At 37.2% G+C, this 16,591-nt stretch overlaps 1 protein-coding gene across 4 annotated transcripts in view; it reads left to right on the plus strand.

Annotated features, from left to right (window-relative positions):
- The window catches only part of LOC143147612 (acetylcholinesterase), a 117,336-nt gene that overhangs the window by 63,195 nt on the left and 37,550 nt on the right, over positions 1-16,591 (plus strand). The window contains exon 1 of one of the 4 annotated variants that reach the window (XM_076313001.1): positions 12,433-12,501. The exons of 1 other annotated variant lie outside the window; for it this stretch is intronic. The gene's annotated coding sequence lies outside the window, so the exon portion shown is untranslated. Of the gene's footprint in view, positions 1-12,432; positions 12,502-12,875; positions 13,015-15,187; positions 15,364-16,591 lie in introns of those variants that run through there. 2 more of the 4 variants (XM_076313000.1, XM_076313002.1) reach the window with 2 other exon arrangements.

Below are 16,591 nucleotides of genomic sequence, written 5' to 3' on the forward strand. Positions count from 1 at the left end.
TAACTCGGATCACCGTAAATGATGATAAATAAACCGAGTAAATAAACAACGAGTGACTTAGTAGCCAGATTCTAATAAGGGTCGCTAATAATATAGAGATGAACTCGGTGGGAGTTGCTTGCCATTATACTTTTTACTTCGAAGCGACTGCTCTCTTCGAGCGTGTGTCCGTTCAATAAGCGAGGGTATTCCTCGATTCTGAAGAAGACGGCGCTGCCGCCGAAAGGACGCGAATTAGCATTGGCAAGGAGAAGAGGGCCGTGAAAGCAAGTAACTAATTGGTCCGGAGCGAGGAAGCGAATCGAACGGTGGAATCAAAGCTCGTCTCTTGTACGAGCAGTCGGTCTAATTGGTACTCTCTACCGACCATTCGTCATGCCGCCAAGGGGAATGGAGTCAATTAATCTCGTGTCTGGAAATGTACACGGTGTCCGTTTCCCTTAAATGACTGTAGGTCGTGCAAACAGATCTCATCGAAAGGAATCCTCTGTCTCGTCGCATTTGTTCACTTCCCTTTCTCGAGAAACGTCCACAAACTGTCCCTGTCATTTTGCACAATAAGGTGGAGGGTCCCTCGGTACCGACCACTTTGAGTATTTTTGTTGCAACTTGGACCAGAGTCAACAAAATACAACTATCGAAAAGTGACTCGTTGGGTAAGTGGTACTCGATGAAAGAAGGACAATTTCATTTTGGAAATTTAACAACAATGATCAACAATTCGCAAAAAAATAAAAAGTTCTTTTACCTTGTCTTTGATCGTCCAATGGTGGTTGTGAGAATTAATTTTGGTCGATATTGAGAGAACTTCCTCTACATTTCTTGAATCTTATTCATCTGAACGTTGTCTCAGAAGCGTAGTCCCTCCCATGTGAAGGGACCTTTCCGTGCACTTCTCGAATCTTATTCATCTGAACGCTATTTCAGGGTAAAAGACAATGAATGCTGCTCGAGCATTCAGAAAATACAAGCTGATGTTCCTCAAGGCAGCCTGCTAGGGCCTATCTTATACCAGATATTTACAGCTGACCTTCTGCAGATGGAAGGCGTTCAAATAGCCACATATGCGGATGACACTGCAGTACTGGGCTATGCATAAAGAACCGCGTGAAGCAACGAAGCTCGTACAGGACAGCCTAAACGAAATAGGTGTCTTGGCTGAAGAACGTAAAGGAAAGATGAATAAATCAACATACGTAATTCTTACAAGCGGTCATGTGCCAGATTCGTCAATTATTATACTACGAATACCTACAACTAACCAAGTTAAATGCTTGGGCATATAGGTGCAAGTGTTTGACTTGAAGAATCCCTCATGACTAAAAGAAAGTAGACTTAAAATTACTATCACTCTGGTACAAAAGATTGTTATACAAAGTATAGTCTGGATCTATAAATTCAGTATAGGGCTGTGTCAAAAAATTAAACATTGACATAATTCAACACTCTTAAAACATAACACTTAGGATCATAGCTGTTGCTCAGTGATATATTAGCAATGAAACTCTTCCAAAGATCTTTATATCTATTACGTAGAAAATTAACCCATAGCTAAATTAGATGTATTAATATAAAAAATTAACAGGTCATAATTGGCTCTTGTAATTTTTCCAAACGATTTTTTTTAATTTTAATACTTTTTTTTACAGTGTGTTTAATATTTAATATTAAGTGTCTCTAAAATCAAGCTATTATTTTCAATATTAATTTGCGTATAAGATAATATCAAATAGGGAAAATAGTAGTCCCCGGTTTCAAGACTATCAGTTGCCTTCAATTCAAGATCAGTCGAGAATCTGTTCTCAAAACTAGTCGACTTCAAACAGGCCGCTCGAAGAGAGCAGTGAATGGACACAATATTGAGAATGAGCGAGATAGAGCAGTGGTGAACAAGTAGAGCTAAACTTCAAAACGATACCGCGTGCGCCTTTCTGTGACAACCACTACTACAATATAAAATTTGGTATAATATACATTGCATCTCTATAAAAATATTATCAATGGATCGGCGAGATTTTTCTGATGAAAATGACACCAAACACGACCACGTTTGGATTATTTTTCTGTACGTGTTATACAAATCAATTTTGAAAATATTTTAATTGCATATAATTAAAGACAACCGAATCTGGTCATGTTTGAGCTCATTTTCATTGGGAAAATCTTTCCAGTCCATTGGTAACACTCTCATCAATATACAATACGAAATATAAAAATTATAAATTTTATTAAAAAATAGAAATCATAAATTTTTCTCGATTGTTCCTTACTCTTCGATTTTTTTTTTTATACCTTTCTTCTTTTTTATATCACTCCGTGGTCTGTTGGAAAATACGCATCACGACCATACGTGCAATGATACATTCTGGCCATCGGATTAACCTCGGGCCGCTACGACCGTACAATAAAATCTGGCGCATTACAGGAAAAAATTACGGTATCGCGTATTTATTCCAAAATTAGCATAAAAGCGGGGAGAGTAGCTGTTGGTTGGAACGCCAGGGATTTCTTTCTGCTGCTCGGCCCGTCGACGGAGCACACGCGTAATTAATTATCGAACGATCCACTTTCTAGAGGGTGAGGGTGCGCACCACGTGATTCATTCACGCGACCGTCGCGTTTCCTGATCCTTATATTAATTTAACTAATCGCCACGCGAACGTTTGCTGCTTTACCCTCCTTTTATTTACATTCCTCGTGCTTTACGTTGCACCGAATTACGCATTAATTGGAACGAAATTAAAACTTGAATCATCATTGCTCGAATGTATTCCGCAGGAATTCGATACCCAACCTAACAGCATTCCCAATAAATCGCCCTAACAGTTACCATCGATTCTTTTACTTTCTCGAGTGGACGAACTTTTCAATTATCGGTTTCAAGGCGGAATTTTATGCTCGGATTCAAGCACTTCCAAGTACGAAGTCATCCCCACCAACGACGATGTTTCTTCAATGCGAGAAACCCGTTGCAGTCGAATTTTATCTTCCGGTAAAACTTAATGCAGTAATACTTAAATTTCAAGAGTTGCCTCGTTTAATCTTCAGGTGGGTCTTTAATGACCCATCCTCGTCATTCCCCCACCGCTCGATGTCTCGAGCTGAGTGTAATTCGATCCAACGAACAAAGACAATTAATAAATATAACAAGAGTAAACGAGAAAGAAATAACGTGTAAAGTGAAATTATCTAATTACAATAATTTAAATTTCTACATTTTTCACTTTATCCTTAAAATAATGGTGTAGAAAGATTGGCGAGGTTCTCCCAATAAAAATGAGTCCAAACACAGCACAAATTGGAGAAATTTGACTACTATTCTGTTATTTTTGATTTTGAAATATTTAAATTTATCGCGCAATAATGTTCATCCGATTTACGTCGTGTTTGGACTCGTTTTCATCGGACAAACCTCACCAATTCATTGATAATACTCTCATGAAACTGTAATGAAAAATATGTTAGATTTAATATTGCATCAATGCTTACCATACCGATAAGCGCGCGGTGTCGCTTTGAAGATTCGGTCGTTTACTCAAGATTGGTCTATCTTGTTCATTCTAAATGATGTATCCCATTCGTTATCCGTTTTAAACGGTACGTTTGAATTCCACCAGTTCCGAGAAGAAATTCGAGATAGCTGGCTGATACGATTTTTTTGCCTTGAAACCGAGGAATAAATCACTGACGTGCTTATATATTTTTTAAAGAACTTTTTCATCGATATCAATTCGCGAAACAAAGCAAAGGAGTCTGTCAATTTCTACAAAGAAAATACGAAGATATCATGTTATTTATTAGTTCATTTTGTAGTAAATACACGCACATATATATTAATAAAAAAAATGTTTAATTTAAGTTTCCAAAGAAAAGAAAACACCGTAGATAAAAATCATTTTCACGAACCCAACAACGAAGTGTTAAAGTAATTTGATTTCTTTTCACTATCAAACGCACCCTCGTGACACGGCGCCCAATTTTGGCACGGCCCTGAACATTAAACCGCACCAGAACACGCTTCATTCGAAGAGCCGTATCTTCGTCGATTCTTTGAATTTTGACTCGCAATTTTGAAAGTACACTTTCAAAAGTCCAAACCTGTAGAAAACGTAGAAAAAAGTACATTACTCCCTCCCCGCTTTACGTTCGAGACTCGAATTGTTTCGAAATTCATCGTACAGTTCGATACACTCTTCTTTCGTTGCAAAACAATATTGTAAAAGTTTTTCTCGATCGAAATTTCCGTTTAAATACAATTGTACTCGCATTGTGCACAACGCAAATGAATTGGAACCTGTATTAGTACGGGGATTCGAATCACTTTGTTACGACACGCGTATTGCAAAATGACATTAATTTCTTGACAAACCGATATTAACGCGTCCACAGCGTTTCTCGCGATAGCGTGTAATTTCGATGAACGAGCGATACAGATAACGCGGCTGCTGCCTGCAGCCATGCGATCAAGCGGAACGAAATCTCGCGTCGGGGCGAATCCCAGCGGGAATGGCCGGTGTATTTTCCCCGTTTAATTGTCCGACTCGATTTCCACCCATCCCGACAAATTTCGGCCGGCTGCGCTCGTGGGAATTATTCGTTACACGGACGCATTCGTAATCGAGTGAGCTCCGCGTTTATCGACCGACGTAGTAGGCCGCGTTTATTGTCTTACTCTCGATTTGTCGCCTCGTGTTTTTACGCGTCCAACATCGAACCGACTGTGCGTTGCTATCGTTACAATTGCGAATCTGTCGTGTGCGATAATTGAGAATCAATAATATCGGGCATAAATTCACCAGTCTCTTTACACTACATTATACGATACGATGGAACGTGAAATCTATTGACATTGTATATGCGCATAATCGTTTGAATTCTCGATAGGTTTTTGTTATTGCAAAATTATCGTTGTATCACGATTGAACGAATTATCGATGAATGACAAATATTAGTTCGGAAAGTCATTTCGTTTTTTTTTTTTTTTTTGGTAAGAATGAAACACGATTTTTTTAGAGTGTGTAAACATCTTATTTAATTATATATTCTCCATTTTGGAAAACGAAATGACTTTTCGAACAACCTTGTGGTTTTCAATTCAATGTGAAAGGGTATGAAATAAATTTAAGCAAAAATGTGAAAATTTAAATGTGAGTTTAGAGCAGAGTTGCGTGAACTAAGGTGGTATTCCAGCGGTATATAATAAACGTAAAATATATGTTTTCGTATTACAATAATGCTCGCTTAAATTTCAGTGGAATTATTTCGACTAAATTTCAACCACGCGTTCTCACCATTCTCCCACTACTGGGTTTCTCGAGTTGAGCGCAATATTATCCTGTGAGGAAAGACACTAAATAAATACAGCAAGAACAAACGAAAAAGAAATCTATTAGTGTGCCAAGTGAAATTATCCGATTAGAAAAATTGCCCGCTCAAAAATAAAAATTTGTACAGTTTTCATTTTATCTTCGTAATACTGGTACCGACAGATCGGCGAGATTCTCCCAATTAAAATGAATCCAAACACGGTATAGATCGGGGTAATTTTATCAATGTTTTATTATTTTCGAAATCTGGGATATAAATTCGTCACGGATAAAGTTTATCCGATTTACCCCGTGTTTGTACTCATTTTAATCGGGAGAACCTCGCCGATCTATCGATACCACTATTATAAACATAAAGTGAAAAAATGAAGAATTGTAGTGCTGAACAAACAATTCTTACCTCGATCGAAGAAACTCATGTACTCTATTAGAGCCTAGTGTACAAGGCAGACCTTTGTGTCGTTATTTTTCGATATCAACAGTCCTTATAAAACACTAACAATACCATCGACACGTATACACAATGATTCCCGTGTAAAGTAAATAAAAGTCACATGGCGCATAGCCATCAAATTTCTATCAAAATATTAGTCCTAAAATAATATTTGTTCAATGGGAGTCAAAAACATATCCACGAACGATTACGCATCCAAAATCATAATCTTGCTCTTCCTAAAATTAATACTACTGCAATGGATTTCGATCACCACAATCCACAACGCTCACGAACAACGAACAACGAACATTAACCCTTCGACTGCGGGCGTGAAACGCCTATGGGCGTTTGCCGCACGCGACCGTGCGCCTATAAAGTTAAAAATCCTAACGAATCAAAAATTTCCAACGATCAAAGAATATTTCCGCGATCGAGTTGGTCCGTTTGGGAAAAAAAACGAGGAAAACTTCGATTTCCAAACAAACAAACGTCCAGGAACGACTTCGCGTTCGGAATCGCGGCCTTTCTCTCCCCCAGATTTATCCGGTCGCGATGGACCTTGATTACCGCGATCCGCAACGCTCGTGGAGTGCTCCTCAAAGTTTCGACGAGTGTATCGCAAACCGAAACCGTAAGCGAGGCGAAGCCAAGCGGTGGACCGCGCGGAAATCGAGCCGGACGAGGGCGGGCGGGTGTATTGAGAGAAACGCGGGAAAGAGGCTGGCAAAGAGCATAAATAAACGAGAGGTATAGCTGTATCGATCAGGCCAGGATGAACCGCGGGCCTCTGGGCCGCGTGGTTGCCAGCTTCAATGTCCGGTTGTCCCGAAGGAACACGCAACTCTACGGGGAAGAGGGACGGGGTAGGCGGGCAGCTGTGGGTGGTACTGGGGAGGTAGGAGTGGGGGGCGGGGAAAAAAGACCTCGAAAAGAGAGTAACCCCGCGCCTCACCGTGCCTCACCGCGCCGCATCGCGCTGCACCGCACCGCACCACACCACACCTCACCGCACCGCACCGCACCGCACCGCACCGCACCGCACCGCACCGCACCGCGCCGCACCGCACCGCACCGCACCGCACCGCACCGCACCGCACCGCACCGCACCGCACCGCACCGCACCGTACCGCACCGCACCGCACCGCACCGTACCGCACCGCACCGCACCGCACCGCACCGCACCGCCCAATCCCGCCCGCTCCTCTCTAGCCTCTTTTCTTTTCGCGGGAGTACGCGCGCGCGCGCTAATTGAATTTCGTGGCGAAAACGAGTCTAGTCCCCTGTGTCGTTGTCGTCTTTCTCCATTCGCGGCTCGTCACCCGTGCGCGCTGTCGGTAAAGATGAGACGCATAAGGAGCCGTAGGTGGGGTAGAGATCGCGCGAACCAAACAAAGGGACCGAACAAAAGAACGGGATACGTATTGGTGTTTCGAATAATTTCGATATAAGATAAATTACGTATCGATAGATTCGTTTCGAAAAATAATTTCGATATAAGATAAATATTCGCAAAATTCATTCTGGTACGGAAAATAGTCATGTTTAACGGAATTTGGTTTTTGAGTGTTTCTACAGCTACTTTCGATGCTACTTCGAATCATTTTAATGCGAGAAATGAAGGAAAATTATTTGGAGGTTTGTTTCACGATTGACTGACACCACGTGTCGGAATAAGTTGTATATAGATTTTGATAACACGTATTAGAGGGATTTGAATGATAGTGTACGAACCAATTGATTTTTCCGTTTGTCAATACCACATGCGAGAAATAAACGACCGTGAAAGAATCACGGTCTCATGAATTCTATTATTTAAAAAATAATAGAAGTGAAATATTTAAATGCTTGAATAATTGAAAAGTTTTTACACTCTGACACATACGAACAATACCGCGTCGTTTTAAAATGCAGAACAAATATTTTTTTATGTATTTCAATCGTAGATAAAGCCACAAAAGCTTTTTATGCAATAATGTTCAAGGAGGCTGTATAAAATACAAAGCTACGATGCAATAATCCATTTTTGTGTTCTCTTGTGGAATTCTTTTTTGATCAAATATTATACATTATAAAATCTAGTATTAGAATAAAAGTATCGACGCGTATATCGGTAAAAAAAATATACACGAAGACGAGAGAAGACATTAAGATAATAAAATATCTAGATACAATAATACTCGCTTAAATTTCAGTAGAGTTGTCCCGCCTAAATTTCAATGGCCCCTCCCCACCACTCCCCCACTACTCTATATCACGAGTTGAGCGTAATCTGATCCTACGAACAAAGACAATGAATAGATACAGCGAGAGCAGACACAAAAGAAATAGCGCGCCAAATTAAATCATACCGTTACAAAAATTAAAATTTGTACATTTTTCACTTTATCTTTAAAATAACAGTGTTCATACATTGGCAAGTCTTTCTCGATCAAAATGAGTACAAACGTGACATAAATCGAAGAAATTTAATCATTTTTCCATTATTTTCGAAATTCGGAATATTTGAATTCATCACGATTAGGGTTCGTCCGATCTGTGTCATGTTGGTATTCATTTTAATCGGGAGAATCTCGCCGATTCGTTGATACCTTTATTTTAAAGATTAAGTGAAAAAAAATTAATAATTTTAATTTTCCAAGTGCACGAGATCGACCATCTCCACTACTTTTGTCATATTTATTGTCAAGAAACTCAAGCTCGTGACAATTCCTAGAACAGAATCTACTTCGCGAATAATTTCACCGCCATTTTCTGATTTACTTAAATTTAAACGTGCATTACTCTGTATAATAGAGTAGGCTGCCGCGTGCATCGCATCGTCATCGATTCACCCACAAGTCTTTCGCTGCGGCATTCGACTCGCGTCAACTTGTTCACAGCGCGTACGTATAATTCTTATTTAGATGTAAATTTCGAGGAACGAACAAAAACGTACAGCCACCGTCGATGCAGCGAAAAATTGCAACTCGAATCGCAACGATGAAATTATATTCCACGTGGTGCGAATATAATAAAAAGGTTACGTGATCAACCACCGATCGAATACGTGTTGCAAATAAATTAGTTTCTCCAACTTTTTATCCGTCATTGTTCAAATCAAATTTTGCTTATCTCTGCTTCTAATATTCCGCAAAAATAATTTAACTTTATCACATGTTCTTCGTGTACAATCGTGCACGTGAAAAAGTGCATTAGAAAAACTACTTAAATAATCATGTTATTATTATTATTCATTTGACGGTTTGATGACCCATTTTGGGTTGATGATCCATTTTAGAGATGGAAAAGAGCGCTAGGAGAACTATTTAAATAATAATTTTTATATTATTATTATTATTATTATTATTATTATTATTATTATTATTATTATTATTAGTTATTTGACTGTTTAGTGTCTCATTTTGGACATGAAAAAGTGCATTAGAAAAACTACTTAAATAATAATTTTATTATTATTATTGTTGTTGTTGTTGTTGTTATTTATTTGGAGAATTGATAGCCAATTTTAAAGAAAGACGAAGAAAAAAAAGATTGCGAAGAGTTGCAAGTGCAAAGTGCATATGCATGTGGCATATATATAGTTATATGAGTTTTATTTTTTAAATCCATTGTTTAGATCTGGTTACAGTACCCTGTTGTATCGAAACGACGTTACATGAGGGTTGCCTGTACTCAGGAAAGAATTATCTATAATATAGAAAAAGTTTCTAATTTTACTAAAAGTCGATAAGAATAGATGCAAACTAATAAAGAAATGAAGGTGCAAATGAATCAGTTAAGGATAATTAAAGTATATGTACCTAGGGTAGGTTAACGATTCGTTTGTATAATTTAATTAGAATTTTTCTAAGATTATTTTTATCAGTAATGTCCCTGTTATTTTTTGATTGTTTATACGGAGCAATTCGTAGTAAATATCAAGCACTTAAATGGAGGCTCAACGACAAGATGGTAAGAAGAGAACTTGGCGACCATTCCCTGCTGTGCATAGTATTGTCTAAAAAAATGGAGACGAAAAAAAATTGTCCATTGCAGTATTCGTGGGATTTTAACAATGGTAGTCGTATTCCACCTCGTGCCCATATTACACGGAATTGCTTCTAAGAAAATCCCGATACAAAACATTGGCTACAAAGCATAAAGGAAGCAACATTTAGCCAGCTGAAGGTATTTTCCTTAGCCAGACATTCGAAAGAGTTCGTACAAACATTTAAAATGGAAGTCCCTCTAAAGAGGACGAATTGTATTCGTCTTCTAGATCTACACACACAGGTACACACACGCGCGCAATACACATCTATTTGTCGAATCACAGTGACGAGACTTTAATGGTCGAGAATGGAGAATATTCGTGCAAACATGGATGGCAATGGGACCAATAATAGCGATTCAAAATGTATATTTGTTGAAAAAGGAAAAGGAGAAATTTATTTGAAAAATGGTGATAAATGAACCAGCGAAGGTAAACAATGACAATTGACGTTTCGTTGCTCGATGACATTGTTGCTTTCGAGTACAGAGTGGAAAGGGAAAAAATTCATAACATTTAGAGTAGATAGTATTTGTCAAATATAACAGAGACGTTCTAAAAATACTTAACATATTTCTTTTTCAATGTGAGATCTATTCGGTGCATTTGAGCTACTCGATTCTTTCGATTCAATTCTTTTTCAATTTGTTAAATTAATATAGTGTTAAGACGTTCTTACGACACTCGTGACGATTCGAAGTACTTGAGAACATTAAGGATTATTTATTGGTATTCGACACATTCCTTTTCAACGTTATTGAAGAATTGGACGACGATGACTAGTGAGATACGATACAGCATTCCAAGAAAGCGGTCATTAAGATATCGCGGGTCTGTAAGTGTGGTTAAACGGATTAGAACATGTCTGATAATTCAGTTACCTACGAATGACTCAATACTTTCGAAACGCTCGACACGATTCGAGCTACTCGATTCCATCCAGACACTCAAAATAGTTCGAACTATTCGATTCCATTAAGACACTCAAAATAGTTCGAACTATTCGATTCCATTAAGACACTCAAAACAATTCGAACTATTCAATTCCATTGAAACACTTGAATCAATTCAAGTTACTCCATTGAGACACTCAAAAATGTTCGAGTTGTTCGATTCCATTAAGACACTCAAAACAATTCGAACTATTCAATTCCATTGAAACACTTGAATCAATTCAAGTTACTCCATTGAGACACTCAAAAATGTTCGAGTTGTTCGATTCCATTAAGACACTCAAAACAATTCGAACTACTCGATGCCATTGAAACAGTTGAATCAATTCAAGTTATTCCATCAACACACTCAAAATAGTTCGAGTTACTCGATTCCAGTGAGACACTCGGGACAATTCGAGCCACTCGATTTCATTTGAACACTCGAAACAATTCCAGCTACTCGTTTGCGATGCTCAAAGCAATTCAAGCTACTCGAATCCATCGAGACACTCGAAACAATTCGAGTTACTCAATTCAATCGCTGTACTCAAAATCATTCAAATTACTCGATTCTGTCACTGTGCTCAAAATATTTCGAGCTACTCGACCCATTCACTGCGCTCGAAATAATTCGAATTACTCAATTCAATCGCTGTGCTCAAAATAATTCAAATTACTCGATTCTGTCGCTGCGCTCAAAATAATCCGAGCTACTCGATCCATTCACTGTGCTCAAAATATTTCGAGCTACTCGATTCATTCACTGCGCTCAAAACAATTCGAATTACTTAATTCAATCGCTGTGCTCAAAATAATTCAAATTACTCAATTCTTTCGCTATGCTCGAAACAATTCAAACTATTAAATTCAATCACTGTGCTCAAAATAATTCAAATTCCACGATTCTTTCGCCGAGCTCGAAATAATTCAATCGCTGTGCTCAAAATAATTCAAATTCCACGATTCTTTCGCCGAGCTCGAAATAATTCAATCGCTGTGCTCAAAATAATTCAAATTCCACGATTCTTTCGCCGAGCTCGAAATAATTCAATCGCTGTGCTCAAAATAATTCAAATTTCACGATTCTTTCGCTGAGCTTGGCTCAATTCGCTGAGCTACTAAAATTCAATCGCTGCGCTCAAAATAATTCAAATTACTCAATTCTTTCGCCGAGCTCAAAACAATTCAAACTATTAAATTCAATCACTATGCTCAAAATAATTTAAATTCCACGATTTCTTCGCCGAGCTCGAAACAATTCGAGCTACTCGATTCTTCCACCCTCCCCCCTTCCCCCGACTTCTTCTCGATGTCTCGAATAGCTGTCGATTCTCCCTTCTCGCGTCTCCGAACAGCACCGGTCTAACTCGCTGCAACTACTTCGTCAAACGGTTATCTAAACGTATCGTGTTATCTATCGCTCGTTGCACGATGCTGCCACCGCGACAAGGGGGATAACTAACATTTTCCAACAACTCGGTGTCGCGGCCTCTGTATCTGTCTATACCTCGCTGGAAAGGCACCTCGCGTCGCAGCACGAACTTGTTCTTCCGTATACGTGGGCGCACGAGTACGCGCGCGTACACCTATGTGCATTCGCGCGTAAATTTTTCTCGCTTCTCGACAGGGGGGGGGAGAGAAAGGTTTCCCGTACACGCGTGGGAAAGTGTGTGACAGTGATCGGTACAGTGCGAACGTAACCCGAGTTCGAAAAAAAATAAAGAAACACGACGCTGTGATCCCGTGTCGAAGTGTCGCGATCATTTCGTTCCGGTGAGTGTCGAGGTGGTCTGAGAGAGAAAATTTTCGAAAAAGAAAGAAAAAACGAGAAAGAGATTGTTCACCGCGAAAAGAAAAATAAAACGTGGGATTTCTCGCGAGATTCGATCGGTTTCCACCGGTCACGGTTTTCGAAGGTTGAGCGGGAGAGAATTTCGAAACGAGCAGCCGCGCTTCCTTCCCTAGGGAGTTAATTAGCGGACAACCGACCGCGCGGCAATAAATCGTCATTCCCGATGACACTAATACGCTCTGTTCTCTCACGAGCGCTTCCGCGTGTAACACCTCGTCGCTGCGTGCAATCTCGCGCGCGCAACCGTCGCTACCAACACAGTCGGGACACGTAGGAAATGACCAATCAACGCGGACCTTCGTGTAGAACTGTACGATATATTTCCTTCTGGTGTGTGGGAGATAGAAACGGTGCGGTCCGAGGGGAAAGATCCTTCGATGATGGTAGCGTGTGTAGTCTGACTGAGTGATTCTTAATCTTTTCGGTAACCGAAGGTAACTTATTGGCTCGATGCACGAGCGATCATTTTATTTCTGGTTTTATTAGTCTGTTGAGAGAATTGCTGAATGAATTGGTTAAAACTTGTAGTATTGATTTCATTTCTCTTTTGCAAGAATTGTCAAAATAATTAGTGGAAAATATATAATAATGATTGTATTTTTCTTTTGAAAAGATTGCCAAAAAAATTAGTCCAAAATGTATAGTAATAATTTTCTTTTACTTTTGAAAGAATTGCCAAAAAAAATAGTCCAAAATGTATAGTAATAATTTTCTTTTACTTTTGAAAGAATTGCCAAAAAAAATAGTCGAAAATGTATAGTAATGATTGTATTTTTCTTTAGAAAGAATTGCCAAAAAAATTAATCCAAAATGTATAGTAATAATTTTCTTTTACTTTTGAAAGAATTGCCAAATTAATTAGTGGAAAAGATATAATAATGATTGTATTTTTCTTTAGAAAAAATTGCCAAACAAATTAGTCGAAAATGTATAGTAATGATTGTATTTTTCTTTAGAAAGAATTGCCAAAAAAATTAGTCCAAAATGTATAGTAATAATTTTCTTCTACTTTTGAAAAAATTGCCAAAAAAATTAGTCGAAAATATATAGTAATGATTTTCTTCTACTTTTGAAAAAATTGCCAAATTAATTAGTGGAAAATATATAATAATAATTGTATTTTTCTTTTGAAAAGATTGCCAAAAATTTAATCAAAAATGTATAGTAATGATTCTATTTTTCTTTAGAAAGAATTGCCAAAAAAATTAGTCCAAAATGTATAGTAATAATCGTATTTTTTTTTTGAAAAAATTGCCAAATTAATTAGTCGAAAATGTATAGTAATGATTGTATTTTTCTTTAGAAAAAATTGCCAAACAAATTAGTCCAAAATGTATAGTAAATTTTTCTTTTTCTTTTGAAAAAATTGCCAAAAAAATTTGTCGAAAATGTACAGTAATGATTTTATTTCTCTTTTGGAAGAATTGCCAAAAAAATTAGTCGAAAACGTATTTTCCGTTACTAAATATAACCTTTTCTCATTTATTTGGTAACTTATCAATTTTTTGTGCAAAAAATGAATTTATTTTTCATGACAGAATGCTTAAATGTGGGCATGTGCACGATCATCATTGTCGTGTATTGATTACCGTTTATTGATCGTCGTTATTAAATTTTTGTTTATTTAAAAAATTTTGTAGGAATTGAAGTAAATGATCCGTGAGAGTTAGGTCCGAGAGTAGGAAGGGTGGGATAAAACGGACCATTGGAAAATATTTTATTTAGAGTAACTTAAAATGAAATTAATATTTTGCAAAAGAATGAATGCAACGATGCATGTGCATTTTACGGTTGCACCATTTATTTAAAACGGGAAACGTATATTCATTTTGAGTCGATAAAATCACCTCGCCGTTCTACGTAAAGTAGTATTGGAAAAGTGATTAAAAAATGAAACGATTATTTTGAATGGAATATGTTCGTGAAACATTTCAAATAAATATCTTCGTTAATTTCATATATCGTATATATCATACATAAATATCCTTGGAAAGTTTTATCGTTTTACCGTTACTCGTTTCTTTAAAACAAATTCTTAAATATTCCGTAATCTTGAACGATTCAAACACACAATGTCTTCTTAACGATCGAGTCAAGTACTGTAAAATTATATATATGGATATCCAAAAATTCACCTAACTAACAGAATCGTGTATAAATATTCCCGCAAAGTTTTACATTTTTATCGTTGTTCGTTCCATAGAAAAAAATTCTTAAACTTTTCCTAATTTTAAACGTTCCAAATCGGAATGTTTCACTTACGAATCGGATCAAACGCTGTAAAAATATACATACGGACATGAAAAAATTCACCCGACTAACAGAATCGTGTATAAATATTCCCGCAAAGTTTTACATTTTTATCATTGTTCGTTCCATAGAAAAAAATTCTTAAACTTTTCCTAATTTTAAACCATTCCAAATCGGAATGTTTCACTTACGAATCGGATCAAACGCTGTAAAAATATACATATGGACATGAAAAAATTCACCTGACTAATAGAATTGTGTATAAATATTCCTGCAAAGTTTCACATTTTTACCTCTGCTCGTTTCCCAGAAAATAATTCTCGAACATTCCGCGAGCCTTCCGAAGCAGAATGCCCCCTTAAGAATCACCCTTAGCACCAAGCTTTCGAGCAGACTTGGAAGAAAAGAGGTCAACGTCGCAAATTTCGCGCGGATCGATTCGACGATGCGCAGCACACCGAAAGATGCTCCTAATTGGCCGTGTAAACGGTGGAAACACGATCGTCGAAAGCGATAGGAAAACGAAACACGAGGTACGCGCGCTCGAACAAAGGCCAACACCATTATCTCCAATTAGTCGAATGGCGTTGCACGAATCGATCGCGGGCCAGACTTCGTGGGCCAGCTTCTAGAAACTGTTAACTCGGCACAATGTTCGCAAACTTGAACACACATCGAGGAAATTCTAAATTTATTTACATACTTAAATAATATTTAACGTTTCTTTATCTCGTACACGAAATGAACCTTTGTTGTACAAAAAAAAAAAGAAAATAGTACAATAATTATAGAAGTAACAATAAAGTAACGATAAAAAATTTTAAACAACAATTTAATCGCAAGAAGGTACGGAACAATTCACTCTATAAATTATTGAGAGTTGCAAAAATACCTGACAATGTGCCTCACTTACTGACAGTAATGAATGAACTGCCTGATGCTTAGAAAAAATTAAAATTTTATTCAAAATATAAAAAAGTATTGAATTTTTGGGGTTTGATTTTATCCTCTTAGGAACATTTTCTGTCAACAAAAAAATTGCGTCATATGCAACTTAGTGTGGTTTATGTGTTCATACGCTTTCGTTAAAATCGGACTTATAGGTTAGGAGAATTTTTTTATAATGTAGCGTACAAATATTTTTGTCACTCATTTTACGTGTAAAATTGAAAATATCTTTGGCAGAGACCTGAACAAAGTGATCAAAATTGGAGTCGAAAATAATAGTAAAATGAAATTTTAATAAGGTATCGTTCCACATATTCCAAGGAATTGTAAATTTTAATTTATACTTAGAAAAGGAATCCGTAGATGTACGTAAATGTACGCAAATACACGTAAATATACGGATTGCGTAAATTGCAAGCTTAAATGCTACATTTACGTTAAATCTAGTTAAATCTGCGTAAATCTAGGGATTTTTTTCCATGTATAAATTACAATGTTAAAAGTTGCTATATACACTTGCACGTAAAAAATGATACAAATTTTTATTAATTTTATTCTGGAATATTATAATGGAGCACTGTAAATATTCGCGAATATTTTAAGAAAAACCCACAAACTTCTACGAAATTTCGAGTCGATGGGATTTTCATAAATCCAAGTTGGCAACCCTGACACGTTATGCAGGCAACGAAATGCACCAGACTGATAAATCTCTATCTACAACAAACGTAACTTCAATTTCAACCGTAGATGATCGACCAATTTTGAGAAAAGTGAATACAACAATTTTAAAAAACCCTATAATCGAATATA

Source organism: Ptiloglossa arizonensis, chromosome 5 (genome assembly GCF_051014685.1).
Source record: "Ptiloglossa arizonensis isolate GNS036 chromosome 5, iyPtiAriz1_principal, whole genome shotgun sequence".
Lineage (NCBI taxonomy): Eukaryota > Metazoa > Arthropoda > Insecta > Hymenoptera > Colletidae > Ptiloglossa > Ptiloglossa arizonensis.